This window comes from Rattus norvegicus, chromosome 5 (assembly GCF_036323735.1).
Source record: "Rattus norvegicus strain BN/NHsdMcwi chromosome 5, GRCr8, whole genome shotgun sequence".
NCBI classification, from domain to species: domain Eukaryota; kingdom Metazoa; phylum Chordata; class Mammalia; order Rodentia; family Muridae; genus Rattus; species Rattus norvegicus.
Window position 1 is genome coordinate 20813794 of NC_086023.1, and position 19247 is coordinate 20833040.

General features: G+C 38.1%; 1 protein-coding gene across 2 annotated transcripts in view; it reads left to right on the forward strand.

The window, feature by feature from the left end:
- The window catches only part of Xkr4 (XK related 4), a 400918-nt gene that overhangs the window by 119361 nt on the left and 262310 nt on the right, over positions 1-19247 (forward strand). The gene's annotated exons all lie outside the window — the stretch shown is intronic.

A 19247-nucleotide genomic window follows, 5' to 3' on the forward strand; every position in this document is an offset into this window, starting at 1 on the left:
TTGGCCTGCAAACCGGGAAAGGGAATAACAATTGAAATGTAAATAAGAAATACCCAAGTTAAGAAAGATGGAAAAAAAAAAAGATTCCCTCTTCCCAGATTGATGTCTAGGTTGGTGTCAAGTTCACAAAAAACAAACTCCTCATTTTGCCTCTTAGTGCATTTCCCATTGGCAGTTACTAGGGGGAAAGCACTTGATAGAAGAGATGAAAATAGCTTGGTATTGATGAATATGTGTTGAGGGCTATGCACATAATACCTTTAGGAACTAGTCTTCTGTGCTTCCTTCAAGATTCTTGAAAAGAAAAACTAGTGAAGGGGGGCAATTTAGATTATACATGGGAGGACACAGCACTATTCTACTGAATGAAGATACCATAGGATAGGCATGGTCCTCTCTGTGATTAAGATACTGCCTGGTCTTTTTGCCCTGGAATGTTTAAAGAATTGAGTAACACAGAGTAGTGAGTCTCAGCCTTGGATAAAGTCAAACCACGTAAATTCTAATGTAAGAGCCATTCTCAGATTATCTAGGTCCTCATGAGGGGACCCAGGCAATTTTAAACCCAGGTATTCTTTTAAGCCCCACAGGAAACTTGAATGTGTAGCTGAGACTGCAAACCCCTGAGCCAGAAGGAGTAACCGGTCCATCAAGGGATCAATAGCTCTCGGACAGATCAGTCTTCAGAAGCGAGTTGGGTGCAATGTGTATTTGACACTTACAACTAGAACAAGATCTGTTGTGATGTCTTTTTTTCAGTGGCAGAGTGATTCCTGCCCTTATAGAACCTTTGATTCACAGGCAGAGATACCAGATGACCTTTCAATCCACAACCCAAAGCTGTATTAAAAACCACATTGTACAAAATTGACCACATTTTATGCCACCATCTAACACTTAACATCATCTTGCATTTGTATCGCATATGATTTTTCTGTTAAGTCACGCGGTTATGAAGAGGCTCATATAAGGTGTGCAATTCCCTGACATTCTGGATCAGTCCCTCAGCAATAAAGTTCACAGGAAAGGAATGTATCATTTTTAAGAGTGTTGATAAAATACCGACAGATTATCACTCACAAAAGCTTTACCCATTTCCTCTGTTGCAATCCAAGCCCACAAACAATATTCCACACTTGAGATGTCATTTACAAAATGAAACAAATCAAAGGAAGTCTGAATAAGACAAATGTGAGAATGCAGAATAGAGAAAGACAGGATTTGGATGAATGAGGGAAGACCGTACTTGGAAAGACTAATTCAGGCTATAATCTCAAGTGTAAAGCTCCTCATCTCTGTAAACACCTGAGCAAAGTTTAGGGTACACTTCTATATTTTTCATATTTTATGATAATAATGGAAGTGACAAAATGGAAGACAAAAGACTCATCAGTTTTATTGTCTGAATCTTATAAGTCCCACAAGGCTTATATACTACAGGCTTGTGTTATTGTTGAAATATTGTAAAACCTCTAGGATATGGACCCTAGGGGGAGGAAGTTAGGTCATTAGAAGTACACCCTTGAGAAGAATATGAGGATACTAATCACTTCATCGGTCTCTTCTTCCTGCCCACCATGAGGTGAGCTGCTGTGGTATCATACAGTGCTTCCACCTAGATGGACAACCTCAGCATAGACCCCAACTGAGGGCCAGAAACCACAAATGCTACAACTTCATTTCTATAAGTTGATTGTCTTAGGTAGTTTGTTGGAGATGACTAACATAATCAGTGATACGTTTTGAAAGATCACAAATTTCCCCAATTTTACTTACTGAGTCGACTACTGGTGAAAGAATAGGCTGGCTGAGTGGCTCTCTGACTGCAATGACTGGTTATGAAGGGACCTTGCATTCTGTAATTGATGAATAATAGGACAGATGGAATAGTGGAAAACACACACTTGATTCTGTTTTCTTACATGTGCTAAAACAGCAAACAATAAACCTTATTTGGGATGGCTACTGGTACAGCCTTTTGTGATGCTTTGGTTTTCTAAAGAGCAAAAACATTCAGTTGTCTTTCTAGTTGAGCATGCGTTTAAATTTCATGCCATTAAAAATACACATTGCAGCAACTTTTGTTGCATTTTTAACATAAGCGCTGTTCCGTGCATTTGACATGGGAGCACTTTCATCTGAAAAGAGAAGAAAGTCGTTCTTTACTGATTTCAAACTCTAGTATTTTGTGCTCAAAGGAAAATAAACATGCATGCAACCCTACCAAAGCAAAAAAGAAAAAAGTTTCTGAGGAAACGCAGAGTTATTTCATTGGGCATGCTAGCTAAAGACAGTGCATATAACTTCTCCTGAACAATAAGCTAATAATAAAATAATTGACATAGAGATATCATCATTTCCAGATTTCTATTCTTCTGCAATATATTTAAAAATAATTTTAAGGAAGTAAAGCTACAGCAAAGTTTCTGTGCTTCCGAAAATATCTGTGCAAAAGTCCAACTAAGTCATTTTCCTTTTAAATATCACAATCTGCTAATTTGCAGAAGGTGGGGGTTAGGCAGTAGAACCCCACAAAACTCACAGCATTTCATCTAGTAACAGAAGCTCAGGAAAAAGGTTTCATACTCCAAGCACACTGTTCAAATCAGGAATTAGTCAGGGGGATTCATGACCCCCACTCCTTTTCAGTATGCTGATTGAAGCTTTAGATAAAGCAGTAAGATGAGAAAAGGAAATGAAGGGGCACAAATTGGAAAAGAAACAAGTCAAATTATCCTTATTAGCAGAGTACACATTATACATAAGCAATGCCATAACCTTCACAAAAAAACTTTCAGAAACAATCAACACTTTCAGCAAAATAGCAGCATATAAAATCAACTTACAAAAATCAGTAGCCTTTTCATATACCAATAATGCTAAGAAAAAAGAATATCCAATTTCTAGTACTCTAAAACAATAAGACTAGGAATTAGACTACCCACATAGGTAAAGAATTCTACAATGAAAAATTTAAATCTCCAAAGAGAGAGATTGAAGAAGACATTGGAAGTTGGAAAGACTCCCCATCTTCATGAATTGATAGGCTTAATATTTTAAAAATGACAACAGATTAAGTCCAATTCCAATCAAATTTCCTGTGGCATTCTTCTTAGAATGGGAAAAATAACCTAAAAGTCATGCGGAAGTACATATGACCTCAGACAGCCAAAGCCATTCTGAACAAGGACACTTCTGGAAAGACTATTATTCTAGATTTTATCTGGATAGTAAAGAACTATAGCAATAAAAAAAACTGCCTGGTACTGGCTCTCTAAGTTACAAACTGATGCTGAAGGCACACTATTCTTCCCTAAAACCTCACAGAGAGCAGACACCAATGCCTTAGTGCTTCCCCTATTTTGTGTTTCATCTGCCTGCTTCAGTGGAAAGCACGAGTCTTTGGAATAGGTCAGATTACTTGGACAGGAGATATGCTCAGTAATCCTTTTTGTCATGCCTGTGTATAATTTCTGCCCTGAACATCCTATAGGTGGAAACTGCATATGCTCCATACCCTTCTTAAATGAACTGATGGATTTCCAGGATGTTTTGAAAATTTTTTTGTGCATGACCCTGGTCCCCTGCACCTTTTGCCTATTATCTTATTAGATCTAATAGATCTAAATATTTATATTTTTATCAATTCTATTTCTGGGATTCTTTCTTCTGGATATTCTTCAGCTCCACTAAAATTTGAGTTTTACTCTGTCAGGTATCATTATTTCATTATTGTAGTCTTGACTTTCTTGTTCCCCAACTGCTTTTCCCATGCTCCCACAAAACACAGACTTATCAATACACACACACACACACACACACACACACACACACACACACACACACACACAGGAAAAACCCATAATATTGTAATTTCCATACACCTAATTGCCTGATTGTTACTGTCAAGCCAACTGACTTATTATCTCACGTAGATACCACTTTATATACATCAGTTCCTGGAGTCAGAGAAGCATGTGATCTTTCTAGAGCACAGCAGACAAGTACATGTCACAGGCTGGATAGAGAAGATGAAGGACGGGAAGTTCTGTCATTTTGATGGCTATAATTTGTCATTGTCTTTGGTTTTCCCTCTTTCTTGTTCTTTCATATTTCAAATTATTTCTTCACCCAAAGACCAAAGATTGGCAACCATGCTTATACTGGAGGCCTGCTAGTAGCCAAATGGGTAATTAGAGAGTTGATGTGATCCAGTTTATAACCAGGCAGCATGTGTATATTTTTTCTCACATGCTCAATCCATGTTTTTCTGGGAAGTCATTGGGCTAATGGCTCTATGTGCTGCTTTGTGCTAGACTCACTTCCATTTCACTGGGTAAGAGACTGATTTAGACAGATCAGCTAATCAACCGGGCACTCAGTCTATCATGTTATCTGGCCTAGAATTTGTTCCTATTCATCCTGATACTGTAACTCGTTCCCTTGAATTCTTCCTAGCATGGTTCCTTCTGACCCTGTTCAGTAGAAAAGTAAGAAGACACACAGTAACTGCTAGTATAAAGTTTGCAAAGTTCTTTCATTTGTCTGCTGTGCCATGCTCGGCAAAGAACTGCTGGAGATATCTAGAGTTGTAATCTAGATGTGGAATGTCCCCTAAAGCCTTGACTCTTTTTTTATTGGATATTTTATTTATTTACATTTCAAATATTGTCCCCTTCCTCACTTTCTCCTCTGGAAACCCTTATCCCATCCCCCATGTGCACCTGCTGCAATGAGGGTTCTCCCCAACCAACCCACCCACTCCTGCCTTCCTACCCTAGTATTTCCCTACACTAGGACATCAAGCCTTTACAGGACAAAGGGCTTCTCATCTCATTGATGTCCAACAAGGCCATCCTCTTCTAAATATGTGACTGGAGCCATGGGTCCCTGCATGTGTACTCTTTGGTTGGTGGTTTAGTCACTGAGAGCTCTGGGGTGTCTGGTTGGTTGATATTGTTGTTCTAAGAAGAATAAGGTTGTTCTTATAAGAATAAGGTTGCAAACTCCTTCAGCTTCTTCAGTCCTTTCTCTAACTCCTCCACTGGGGATCATGTGCCCAGTCCAGTGGTTGGTTTGCCAGCATCTGGCTCTGTATTTGTCATGGTCTGACAGAACCTCTCAGGAGACACCCATGTCAGGCTCCTGTCATCAAGCACTTTTTAGCATCCACAGTAGTGTCTGCGTTTGGTGTCTGTAGAAGGGATGGATCCCCAAGTAGGGCAGTCTCTGAATGGCCTTTCCTTCAGTCTCTGCTCCACACTTGTCTCCATATCTCCTCCTGTGAATATTTTTGTTCCCCCTTTTAAGGAGGACTGAAGTATCCACACATTGGTCTTCCTTCCTCTTGAGCGTCATGTGGTCTCTGAACTGTATCTTGGGTATTCTGAGCTTTTGAGCTAATATCTACTTCTCAGTGAGTATATACCATGTGTGTTCTTTTGTGATTGGGTTGCCTCACTCACGATGATATTTTCTAGTTTCATCCATTTGCCTGTGAATTTCATGAAGTCATTGTTTTTCATAGCTGAGTAGTACTCCATTGTGTAGATGTACCACATTTTTTAAATCTATTCCTCTGTTGAATGGCCTCTGGGTTCTTTCTAGCTTCTGGCTATTATAAATAAAGATACTGTGAACATAGTGAAGCATGTGTCCTTGTTATATGTTGGAGTATCTTTTGGGTATTTGCCCAGGAGTGGTATAGCTGGGTGCTCAGTTACTACTATGTCCGATTTTCTGAGGAACCACCAGGCTGACGTCCACAGTGGTTGCACCAGCTAGCAATTCCACAAACAATGAAGGACTATTTCTTCTTCCTCCACATCCTTACCAGCATCTGCTGTCACCTGAGTTTTTGATCTTAGCTACTCTGACTGGTGTGAGGTGGAACTTCAGGATTGTTTTTATCGGCATTTCCCTGATGACTAAGGATGTTGAACATTTCTTTAGGTACTTCTCAGCCATTTGATATTCTTCAGCTGAGAATCCTGTCTTTATCTTTGTACCCGATTTTTAATAGGGTTATTTGACTCTCTGGAGTCTAACTTCTTGAGTTCTTTGTATATACTGGATATAAGCCCTCTATTGGATATAGGATTGGTAAAGGTCTTTGCCTAATCTGTTTGTTGCCATTTTGTCCTAAAGACAATGTTCTTTGCTTTACAGAAGCTTTGCAATTTTATGGTCTCATTTGTTGATTCTTGATCTAAGAGCATAAGTATTAGTGTTCTGTTCAGGAAATTTTTCTCTGTGCCCATGTGTAAGAGACTATTCCCCACTTTCTCTTCTAATACTTTCAGTGTATCCAGATTTATGTGGAAGTCCTTGATCCACTTGGACCTGAGCTTTGCACAAGGAGATAAGAGTGGATTGATTTGCATTCTTCTACATGCTGACCTCCAGTTGAACCAGCACTATTTGTTAAAAAGACTTTTTTCTACTTGATGTTTTTAGCTCCTTTTTCAAAGATCAAGTGACCAAAATGTGTAAGTTCATTTCTGGGTCTTAAATTCTATTCCATTTACCTACCTGTCTGTTTCTGTACCAATACCATACAGTTTTTATCACGATTGCTCTGTAATACAGCTTGAGGTCAGGAGTGGTGATTCCCCCCAAAGTTCTTTTATTGTTGAGAATAGTTTTTGATCTCCTGGATTTTTGTTATTCCAAATAAATTTGTAAATTGCTCTTTCTAACTGTATGAAGAATTGAGCTGGAATTTTGATGGGGATTGCATGAATCTTTAGATTGCTTTTGGCAAGATGGCCATTTTTAGTATATTAATCCTGCGAGTCCATGAGCATAGGAGATCTTTCCATCTTCTGAGATCTTCTTCAATTTCTTTCTTCAGAGACTTGAAGTTCTTGTCATACAGATCTTTCACTTGCTTGGTTAGAGTCACACTGAGGTATTTTATATTATGTGTGACTATTGTGAAGGGTGTCATCCCCCTAATTTCTTTCTCAGCCTATTTATCTTTTGGGTAGAAGAAGGCTATTGATTTGTTTTGGTTAATTTTATATCCAGCCACTTTGATAAAGTTGTTTATCTGGTTTAGGAGTTCTTTCCATAGGTTAAACAACAACTCCACTGAGAAACCTTGGCTGAGAATCACAGAGTTAATTTGCCTCTGCATCTGCTTCTGCCTCAGGATCCTGCTCTGCTTGGTTTTCTGGCCTCATCTCCCTAGAAGATGAACAGTGATATGGAAGTGTAACCCTTTCTCCCCAAAGTTGCTTTCGGTAATGGTGTTTTACCACAGTGACTGGAACCCTAGCGAGGACAGTCTACTAAAACATAATTTGGTAAATGAAGCAAGTTCTTATGTGCAAATTGTGAATAGCAATAACAGACAGACCTCCTGCCGCATCTTATCCCACCAGTACAGCGGTCAGAGATGTGTCCCTTGACCTTTGCCAGGATCGTAAGTCCAATAATCCTCTTCATAACATGAAAAATGCTGGCCATTATACGTACTAAAGGAAAGATTTTTCTTATACTAACCAGAAGCAACAATACTGCCATACTTAACTGCCTTTTTCGCCTATACTTGAAGTATGATCAATCGCTTACTTAATCGAGCATGCTATTTATGCCTCATATTGCAGACTGGTGTGTTTTCATTTAAAAAAAATCAATAATTAGGAAAGCAAGTCACAAAATCACATTGATCTTGAGGTTTTTATACTTCTGTAATGACTCTTGTACCTGATGAGCTGGAGAATGGAGTGGTAAAGATTCCAGCTCAATGGAGAGTGGCATAGACAAGGGAGAGCCTTCCTATTTTTAACTGGAAAAGTGTCAAAATAAAACAAAACATAATTCTGGAACTGGAAAATATCATCCTGAGTGAGATAACCCAATCACAGAGAAACACACATGGTATGCACTCGTTGATAAGTGGCTATTAGCCCAAATGCTTGAATTACCCTAGATGCACAGAACACATGAAACTAAAGACGGATGATCAAAATGTGAATGCTTCACTCCTTCTTTAAAAGGGGAACAAGAATACCCTTGGGAGGGAAGAGAGAGGCAAAGATTAAAACAGAGACCGAAGGAACACCCATTCAGAGCCTGCCCCACATGTGGCCCATACATATACAGCCACCCAATTAGACAAGATGGATGAAGCAAAGAAGTGCAGGCAGACAGGAACCGCATGTAGATCTCTCCTGAGAGACACAGCAAGAATACAACAAATATAGAGGCGAATGCCAGCAGCAAACCACTGAACTGAGAATAGGACCCCCGTTGAAGGAATCAGAGAAAGAACTGGAAGAGCTTGAAGGGGCTCGAGACCACATATGAACAACAATGCCAAGCAACCAGAGCTTCCAGGGACTAAGCCACTACCTAAAGACTATACATGGACTGACCCTGGACTCTGACCTCATAGGTAGCATTGAATATCCTAAGACTGAATCTGATTGTTGGGAGGAGGGCAGCAATGGGGAGAGGATGGGGAGGGGAACACCCATAAAGAAGGGGAGGAGGAGGGATTAGGGGGATGTTGGCCCGTAAACCGGGAAAGGGAATAACACTCGAAATGTAAATAAGAAATACTCAAGTTAAAAAATAAAATAAACATAATTCATTCATAAGTTATATTTCTTGTTGTCTGAGAAAATTGAATTCACAGAGTACATATATTTTAGAACCAAATGTGAGAGAACAATGCAAACATGATTGCTCCAGGTGTTTCTTCAGCAACGTAGGATAGTAAACTGTAATCCACTGTCAGTGTACATTTCCTGTACTGTGAATTTTGGCATTGTTATTTTGTGCCCATTAAGCTAACTGAGGGATAGAGGATGGTGTGATAGTGATCATCTAACTCCCAGGCTAGATTTCTTAGTGATGAGAACATCTCATAGGATACATCAAAACTCTATCATCCTATAGAAATTAATGTTGATTCTATAATGTTCAAACCTTAGAAAGGGTATGTAATTTATTCTGGTTTGGTGGTATCCTTTAGTTATATACAGAATGATAATACATTCTCTAGAGTTAACAATGAAGATTATGGCACTCTTACATTTTTCCACTGAAGGATAACAAGCGACCACAGTCCTAATTCGTTGTCTAATTTTGAACCTGTAAAAAAAAAACAAATGTTATAGCCAAATTATACTCATTACTATAGATCTATAGATGTAATGTTGCTTTACCAAATATTTGTAAACTGTATCTAGCAAAAGTTGGATTCATCTTAGAACAGAAGAAAAAATGATATTAGGAAGCCTATAAATATAACTTTCTGTAATAATAGACAATGGAGTTGGGAAACATTTGATTCTTGGATTTTTAGATTTAAAAGCTTTATTTAATAATCCTCTTACAGGACATAAAATTGTATTAAGTTCAACCAATAATCATTTTAGAAAAATTATCAGTCAAACACTAAAACATGCTACTTTATCTTGTTCAGGACATTTACTAAAAACCTACAGCACATTTTTAATAATGAGATATTGAAAATATTCCCTTTAAAACCAAACAAACTATCCGGTATTGTTGATTTTGCTTAGTAATGCTTTTGAGGTGTTGATTAATCCAAGAACCATGTTCAAAAATAATTGGTAGAATTGAAATTAGTAGAGTTGTTTGCCTGGTCTCAGCACTCTTGAGGCTAAAGCTAAAGGAAAAAGACTCCTTTTAGGGATGCCCTAGGCTACATAATGGTTTCTAGGACAGCTTGATATCCAAAATGAGGCTCCTCTTCCATAATCCAACTCAGATCATAAATCTAGGATTGTGTCTATCATCTATAGTCTTTATCTATAAGGATATATCACACGTACATCAATTTCTGTAGCTGGCTTGTAGCTGTGCTTCATTTGCTTACAGTTGGTGATTCATTTTCTTTGAGCAATAATCTATTGTTTAGATTATACCACAAAATTCCATACTCTGTATTACACATCCACTCAGGAAGAGACTCAAGAAGAGACTCATAGTTCAGATTTAGAAGACATTACTGTATTCATTTATAACAATAGAAATTGTAACTCAAATATCTTCTAGTGCTAAGTATCACCTGAATTTTTCAGTTTTAATCCAGAGGATAAATGTAATTTTTCAGTTTTCATTTGGAATTTTCAGATTGCTAATGCATATTAGCAATTTTGGTCATTCGTATAACTTTCCTAAAAGAGCATCCATTCCTGTTGTGAACATTTCTTTTACACAATTTTGCTCAAATGTGTTTGTTTATTTGCAATTCATAAGCTTTTTAAAACTTACATGTGTGAAGAATATAATATTCTAAGTCAAAAATCTCAGGAATATGTAGCATAGAATTTATTTTTGACATTAAATTCATATTGCCTTAAATTAAACAATTTTTCCTTATCCTCGGTTCATAAAGACATCTTTCTGTAGACTTTGAAATATTTGATCTTCATTATCTAAGCCTTTAACCCACTTGGAATTGATTTTTACTTATAAATGGCATAGGATCTGATATCAGTTTTTATACGTTGTCTATCACTACCTCTTCTGTCCACTTACCATTGATGCCTCCTATATTGTAACTGAGGGACAAGTCCATAGGTTTGTCTATTTCTGGGCTTTCGGTTCTGTTCCATTGGTACATTTATCTGTGCCTGCATCAGCACCACCATGCTGCCTCATGGAACAGAAATAAAAGATATGGGTTTGGGGGTCCAGTCTGTACTTTTAAGAACATGTTCAGAGTGATAAGAAAACCCCTTAATAAGCATTGTCTCTTAAAGTTTCACATCTTCCCAATAAGTATTAAGCTAAGCCTTTACCCTATGGAAGAACTTATGGCAGACAAAAACACAGATAGGCAGGAAGGTCAACAGATAGTTTGGCCAATGGATGGATAGATGGGTGGGTGGATGGATGGATGGATGGATGGATGGATGGATGGATGGATGGACAGAAGTGCATGGTACACACACACACACACACACACACACACACACACACACACGTAAGCACAATCTCAGAATACTGTTGCAAAGACAATAAAACCTTGATTTAAAAAAATCTTTGGAAAACAGTGACTTCTGTGTGGAGAGTTTTAACAGTGGATAGTAAAGGTAAAAGAGCTTCTTCTACAGAGTGTTTGGGTGACAAAAACAAAACACACACACCCATTGTAACTCATCCCCACCGCTTTCCTTTTCTTTTGCATTGACTGTTTTCAAACTCTTCTCTGAAAACGTTCCAGAAGTGCAGGAAGGGAAGGATCTGTGTGCCAACACGAAGCAGGGCATTAGCATTTGCTTCTCGGAAGGTCCGCTAAGCTGTATGTTACTTTGCTTTCTGTAATGATAGAAAAACCAGTGCTAGGGAAGTTTAGTTACCTGCACAGTGTCTCACAGCTTTGAAATAACGGAGCTAAGGCTCAGACTCATGTCTATGAAGAGCTCATTTTATAACAAGTGATACAATTAAGATCAAAAAACATTTTTTTCTAAGAAGAAAAAGAATTCCACTTAGTTTTTATCAAGAAAGTAAACAGTATACGATGGTCCAAAATTTAAGGGGATATAAAACCCATACTCTTTCGTTGATAAGAGATGAGAAATCTGCATATCTGTTTTAAAACAGGCTTTCAAACAATCCTCCTAGGCGTGGCCATAGATGCTGCATTTCTTCACTAGGTGAATCTTCATGCAGGACATGTCCATTTTCAGTTGCCAGATATCTGTAAGTTTTCAAATAATTTTGATTCGGATGAGAATTTGAACAAACAATGGGCAACAATTGCACAATCTTAAGATATGACATTCTTGTAAAAAGAACTGTCTTCCTTCCATGCTTTCAGTCCTGGCTTGACTTATTGAGGGGCTCTTGGAATTGTGGAGAAATTGGTTTCACTTCTAAGACATAAAGTGCTGGCATCTAAACTCCCCACATGCCAAGACATACTTGCCTTTACTGATAATAAAGTTTGAAAGCACATACCAGATTCTAGGAATGATCATTGTCTTTCTTTTTAGACACCCCGGATTTTATTCAGTCATGAGCATTGCAAAGAGGGAGAGTTGTAAACTCCTTATTAGAATTTGATATTCTCTGAGCTGCTTCTCAAGCATTCAAGAGTTTCCAGCTTCTCAAGTGAACATAGAAAATAGCTACCTATCAAAACCACTGCAGTTTTGCTGTGTTCTTAAGTGATTTATTCATGGTCCTACAATGGGTCTTAGTTCCTTTTCCATTCAGAATCTCTTCTCCTTTTGTCTCATTCTGGATGTTTGCAGTTCCTGCTGAGGAGCAAATTATTGTTGGCAGAGGACCCCCTAAGATGCAGATTGCAAGGCTCCCCTGCAGCTGTGGCCTGCAGGAAGTATAGTCAGCTGAGGTGCAGTGGGCCTCACTGGTTTTAATTTTCCAAGCTTTTAAGAAATTGATCTGTTCAGGAAAGGGGCCCAGAGAAATATCCCAAAATAACTCAGCTATTTTGGCTGAACTCTGACTTCCTGATGAATCAGGATAGCATCCAAACCCTAGCTTGCAAATTTATAAATTTTCAGTCCATCTAGTACCGAATCTCTCTAGAGTGCATATCCCTTTAAGAAGTCAAACCAGAAGCCCAGAGGAGTGTAAACCAGTCAATGAATTTACTTTTCTAAGGAACAGCTTTCATTGCTTTCTTTAATTAAATGATAAATACATAAAAAGAAAAATGACTTCTTAATTTTCTGTCTCTGGAAGCCTTAAGGGAAAAAATTATAATATCCCCTTTTTGTTGCTTATCTACAAATTTTTAACACGTCCATGCCCCAAAAATTATGTAGGTATCATTTTTATTTAAAATTTTATAAAAACTATTTTTCTGTTTGAAACTTTATGTGTGATGTACACACATGTATGGATTTGTTAGTGCACATGTGATTTGTGGGTACGGGGTATTCACATATATGTGCATATGTGTAGAGACATGTGTGTCAGGGTATGCACATATGTGTGCATATGTGTGGGTGTGCACACATGTATAAGCACACAGAAACCAGAAAAGGATCTTGTGTTTATCAGTCTTTGCCACCTTTAAGGAAAACTTTATTCCTGAAATCCTGAAATGTGGGTTTGTTATCTAGCCAGCAATCCCCCTGTCTATGTTCTGCAGGAACTAGAATTACAAGTACGTGTTGATATCTACTTGGACACCAAGAAACAGTTGCTCTAAACTCCAGAGCCATCTCTCTGGCCCTGTTAATTGTATTTTATGTGCACATAATCAGGTTATTGTGTTCTGAGAACTTATTAACTTCTCATGATCTTCCCTGTCTTACCTCATCCTGTTCTCCTCAGTTTCTTTGCTTCCTCCATCTCCTTTCTCCTTCCCTACGTGTGTATTCCCATGGGAAGGAGAGGTGTGTGTGTGTGTGTGTGTGTGTGTGTGTGTGTGTGTATGAATATGTGTGTGAAGTTGTATGTCTCTATACAATCTAGGATCCACAAATGGGATGAAACTTGTCATGTTTGTGTTTCTATATATGTATTTATTTATCTAATATGATGATTTCCAGTTATATACACTTTCACTAAACTAAACATAATTTTATTCTTTTTCATAGATAAATACTTTATATATACTTGTGGTTTAGTACTGTACCACATTTTCTCTATTCACCTGTTGATCACATCTAGGTTGAGCCCTCAGCCTTTTAGCTCAGGACACCAGGCTTAATATATGGCATCACTTCAAGAATAAGATACTAATTACAAAAGCATCACAACTTGTTGACTCATGAAAATGCAGTAACATCTAACTGAAAATAGTGGCCCCTTCAAGTCACTAATGAGGGACTGGCATAAAGAAACAAGGGTAATACAATGTGTAAGAGATAATCGATATTTAGGGTAGAAATGGAAAGAAAAAAAAAAAGCACAGCAAGACTGTTGATTAGGACTAAACCACAGGAAAAACAGAAGTAACAATAAACAGAAGGCGAGACAACAAAGATGAAAAAAAGTGAGATGGCTCTGTTAAAAGCAGAATGAAAACTGAAAGGAATGACATTGGCAAAAACAAGGAACCAAACAAGTACACAAAAGTCAAACGTTTTCAGCATTTGGGAGCCTCAGCCCAATCCCTTTGCGTAAGGCTTTGTCCTATCTCCGTTCATTGTTGTGGGTATAGTCATTGTTGAAAGAGATAATGTTTGCAAAATGACCCGTAGAGGTAAAGCTTTCCTAAGAATGATACACCCTTAATATTTTCTATTCTAGTCTAGTCATCAGCATCTTTTCAAAAGGCTTGACACAGCATATCACGTTGCTTTTAAAAAAAACTTATAAATAACCCCAAGCTCATACTCTGGAAAGAATATTCTGTAATGAATGTATTTACATAAAACTGTTGGCAAATTGCCATAGTGTATTACAGCAGTCTGGGGTCACTGAATCAAAAAACTTTAATAGTCCTTTGGATCATAAAACATGAATCTCCAAATCACTAATTATCTTTATAACTTTACAGAAACCTGTGTGCATTTTATTCATTTCTTTAGCCCTTATTTCTTTGTCCCCAAAACAGGAGATTCTTCATGGCAGAGATGTCTTACTTGTAGCAAAGTCCCTAGAACTTTTGGTAGCATTATTGAAAGAGTGAACAAAACCTTCCGTACATGTGTGGACAGCAGGGAACTTGGCTCACCAAGACCATTTCAATTCTGCAGAACTGACTCAGGCTGATTTCAGATATTTTAAAGGAAGATGATGTTGCAGGAGCAACATTTGTAATCACAGAAAATCACATCACAGAAAAGGCATGAACAGAGACATCCTTTGGGATCAGGCAGTTGATACAGGGGGATATGAATCTTTAGACCACACATAAGCTTGTGACTTAAGTCTTTCTCTTGTCCAAGAGAGGCTATATATAGTGAGAGGCATGGTTAGTTCTTCAAAAACAGCATCTGAAACTGACCATAAGTACAGATGGGAAGGCAGAATTAAAGCCATGTCCATTGTGTGTAAGCTTTTTGCTCTTGTTGTTCTTGTAGGAGTTTACATCTGGAGTGTGATGTTGGGCAAAGAACACAGGTTGTACAGAGTAGAATTCTCAGATATTTGAATCTCCAAACCACAGACACCCACAGGTCTCCACAGGTGTCTTCTCATGTTCCCTGGTTCTGTATTATTTTTTAATGGTGTTAGCCCACATACTCTAAAAACATTTATGATTGAACCATTTTGTATTCAGTAGCATATAGAACAATGTGGAAGTTTATAAAATAAAGATGTGATATTGAATGTCCTTCTGTTTCATAATCTAACTGACAGGAGTGACATTGACACCGGATGGAAGTGGTGAAATCATAGCACTTATTACACTTTGTAACAGCTTATGACCACATTTTTATTCTGTCTTTCCAGAAATGGACTACAGTATCCCAATGAACTTGTAGAAAATAGATAAAATTCCCCAAAAATCTTTGCACTAATGATAGTAAAACTTTTGATATTTAGCATAAACATCTTTAAACTATTTCATGAGTTATTAAGTGAGCTAACTCATGGGTTCAGGGAAAAGATTGCTCAGGGCAAGACCTCCATCAAAGACATGTGGACAGACACTGTTTACCCTTACTTGGAGGAGATGGATTTCTGATTCCCAGGGTTTATAGTTGAATTGTCGACTCAGTAAAGCTAGGCTACTTGATCTTATCTTATATTAAACATACATTTAATATATTATGTGTAAGTTAATATAAATATTATATTATATTAAATATATTTCCCAGTACAGAAGTAAATGATAATAATGTCATTTGTCCCCCCATAGACAAGTAAAGGAATCAGAAATAGTTGGCAAACACTAAAAGATAGAGTTCAGAAAAATAATTATTTAAACATACTTATATCATATTTAGTTAGGCTATAAGAACATTACATTCCTGAATTTTTATATATTTACACATTTGTTCCATCTATTTTTTTCTGCACCTCTCTTTTCTTCCTTCTCATCTTTACTTCCTCTCCTGATAAGTTTCTCTTCTTCTGATCTGTACTGTGTAACCTCTTTATCATAAAATAGTCATTTTTACAAGCATGGTGACTTGTAACACATAAAATCAGCTGCAGCTTACCAAATAATGGATTTCAGATATAGACATTGCCCAAATAAAGACCATAAAAATTATGGTTGCATTATGTTAGAAAGTTTACTTGTGTTATTATCAGTTTGGAAATGTATAAGCTGAAATACTAGGGTAAAAAATTAAGTGGTATTTGTACCTGAGCACTGTAAAAAGATACTTGGTGGCTTTATTATGGCTTTTGTTGACTCTCAACATTTGCTTTTGCAATTAACGCTCCACACTTGGCCTGGATCTTAAAATCTCTTAGAAATATACTTCCTAGTGTCCAGTATATCCAGCTACAGCTTTTTGAGTATTTAATTTTTCATTATGTGAGGACATTTTCATGAGGGCAATAACAGGTTATACAAATTTAACAAATTTCATTTTTCTTTTCTTTCTTTTTTTTTATTGCTCAAGTGTGTTTCTAGTATGCAGGAGAGTGATGGGTCCTGTTTTCTTTTTGTTATTAGATATTTTATCTACTTATATTTCAAATGTTATACCCTTTCTCCAATCTCCTATCATCCCTCCCCCTTCTCCTGCTTCTATGAAGATGCTCCCACTCCCACACAACACACTCCTACTTCAACACCCTGGCATTCCCCTACACTGGGGAAATTGAACTTTCACAGGACCAAAGGCATCTCCTCCTATTGATGCCATACAATGTCATCCTCTGCTATATATGCAGCTGGAGCGATGGATTCCCTCCACGTGTACCCTTTGTTGATGGTTTAGTCCCCAGGGGCTCTGGAGGATCTGGTTGGTTGATATTGTTATTCTTCCTATGGAGTAGCAAACCCTTTCAGCTCCTTCAGTCCTTTCTCTAACTCCTCCACTGGGGTCCCTGTGCTTAGCCCAATGGTTAGCTGCAAGCATCTTAATCTGTATCAGTAAGGCTGTGGCAGACTCTCTCAGGAGACATCCATATCAGGTTCCTGTCAGCAAGCAGTTCTTGGCATCAATAGTGACTGGGTTTAGTGTCTGCATATGGGATTGATCCCTAAGTGGGGCAGTCTCTGGATGGACTTCAAATCCATGGTATTCATGAAGATAAGATGTAATATTTAAAACGTTTTAAACATACTTAACTCTACATCTTTCTATTCCTTACACAGAATATTTGACAAGTGTGTTGCTAAATGCTACATTACCCCTTTCTGCAAAAGAATTATCTCAAATTGTGATATTTACATATTGTTTGCAAAAACACTGAAGAACTATAAATTTATTTGGAGGAAAATAAAAGGACTTTTCTGATATTGGTTTACAATGACAGTATAAGGACTGTAGCTATCCTGGTTTGGGTGCAATGGGAAATATTAATGAGTTAAAATAAGTGTAATGTTTATTACCGTGGTAAGTTACAGTAGAAAGTAGATTAAGCTGGCTTTATCTTTTCCCTCTGTCTTTATTGTTGTACACTTTGCCGCGTCCCTTGATCAGCTCCAGTAAGTGTATCTGTCCCTTTTGGTGCTTGCATAGCATGAAGTTCCGCCACGTGGTTCAAATTCCAGCGCTCACATTTGCAGTGGCTTTTTTATGTCTTCATTTGGCAATCTTAACTCTGGCAAGGTGATGTGTCACTCACAGTGAAGAGTGAACAAAGATAAGGACTAACTCTCCACATGGAAGTTGCCTAGAGAAAGCATGTGTAGTGTAGCACAACTGTCATACTGGACACTGCACCTCAGGAGGCCTACAGCGTATAATGAGCCATGTGATATCTTTGCCTCTCGGTCATTTCTCCTGCATACAGCCTCATGAAGGGACCGTTGCTATCATTGGCCACAGCATGGTGCTTTGTGGCAAACCGGCGCATGGAAAATATTCTAGTTCTGAAAAAGTTCATGGGGCCATTCTGTGGAGAAAGATGGTGGGTTTAGCAATGACCTACCCTACTCCTCTTCCCACTTTTGTTTTACTTGTAAGTCTTCAGCATCCAATGCTGAATTATGAGGGAAACTGCAACACCATCAGTACATACACACAATTACATGTGTTTTGATTAAGCGGTTCTGTGCCACATGTATGGGGCTGACAACGGTTTTCTACATGTCCCACACAATCTTCAGCAACTGCATTGTCAGACATGCATCTCAAGGGTTATTAGTTTGTTTGCTTTTTAAGAGTAGGAATTCTGTCTTATAGTATGACTATAATTGCCAAGAAGAAAGAAAGCAAACTCATAGGACCTACACCTGTCCACAATGAGACCCCTCTGACATGCACTGTAACTTCCCACTGTGCATTGTGAAGTAACTGGGGTTTACTCTGATAGTCAGCACAAAGTGGTAAATAGGTCAGAACCCCTGAAAATATATCCAGGAACCTCATAGCTTTATAGATGGCAGTCAGTAATATCTTTATATGTAAACATTAACAAATAAAATTTTTCCGAGATTCTTGAAAGCACAAAGGAGAGTCAGGAAATGTGATTTCATGAACTTTAAAAACAATGAAAGAGCATAGAGTGGGAGCTTTTGTTTTAATTCATAGAAGAACGTGTGAGCACAATGAACACACGAATTAGGCTGAAGCAGAAACTAAAAGACCGAAAAAGGAAGACATGGGGACAAAGGGGACATGGGGGTAAAGGAGGACATGGGGACAAAGGGGACATGGAGGTAAAGGAGGACATGGGGGGTATTGCCTATCACAAAATAAAGCCCTCTGTTCTTCACAAGAAGGTGAGCAGTAATGCTAGAGGTAGAGGTTTGGGGAGGGGGTGCATTCTTTTGACTGAAAAAGTCTCTCTCTCTCTCTCTCTCTCTCTCACACACACACACACACACACACACACACACTCCTTTAAAAGCTTCACCCTAGATTCCTTCCTCTTCCCAGTATCCAATAAATCATCCAGTGACCTGACCTACTTTCTAAATATCTCACAATTTTGATTTCTTCCCATCTTCACTGCTGCTACACTAGGTTCAGCCCTTATTGTTCTTGCCCAGATGACTGAAGTAACCTTCTAACACTGTCTTCCCACTTCCGTTCAATATCTCTTCTTGTTAGACATAGTCATCTAAAACATGAATCTAACCCATCATTTTCATGATTAGGATCTCCCCCCAGGCCCCTCCCTCTCAAGGTGTGAGTCATGAAGCCGAACAAGGCGTGTGAGGATATACATTCCCTTGTGCACCCTTTCCAGCCACTTCTTAATGCCTC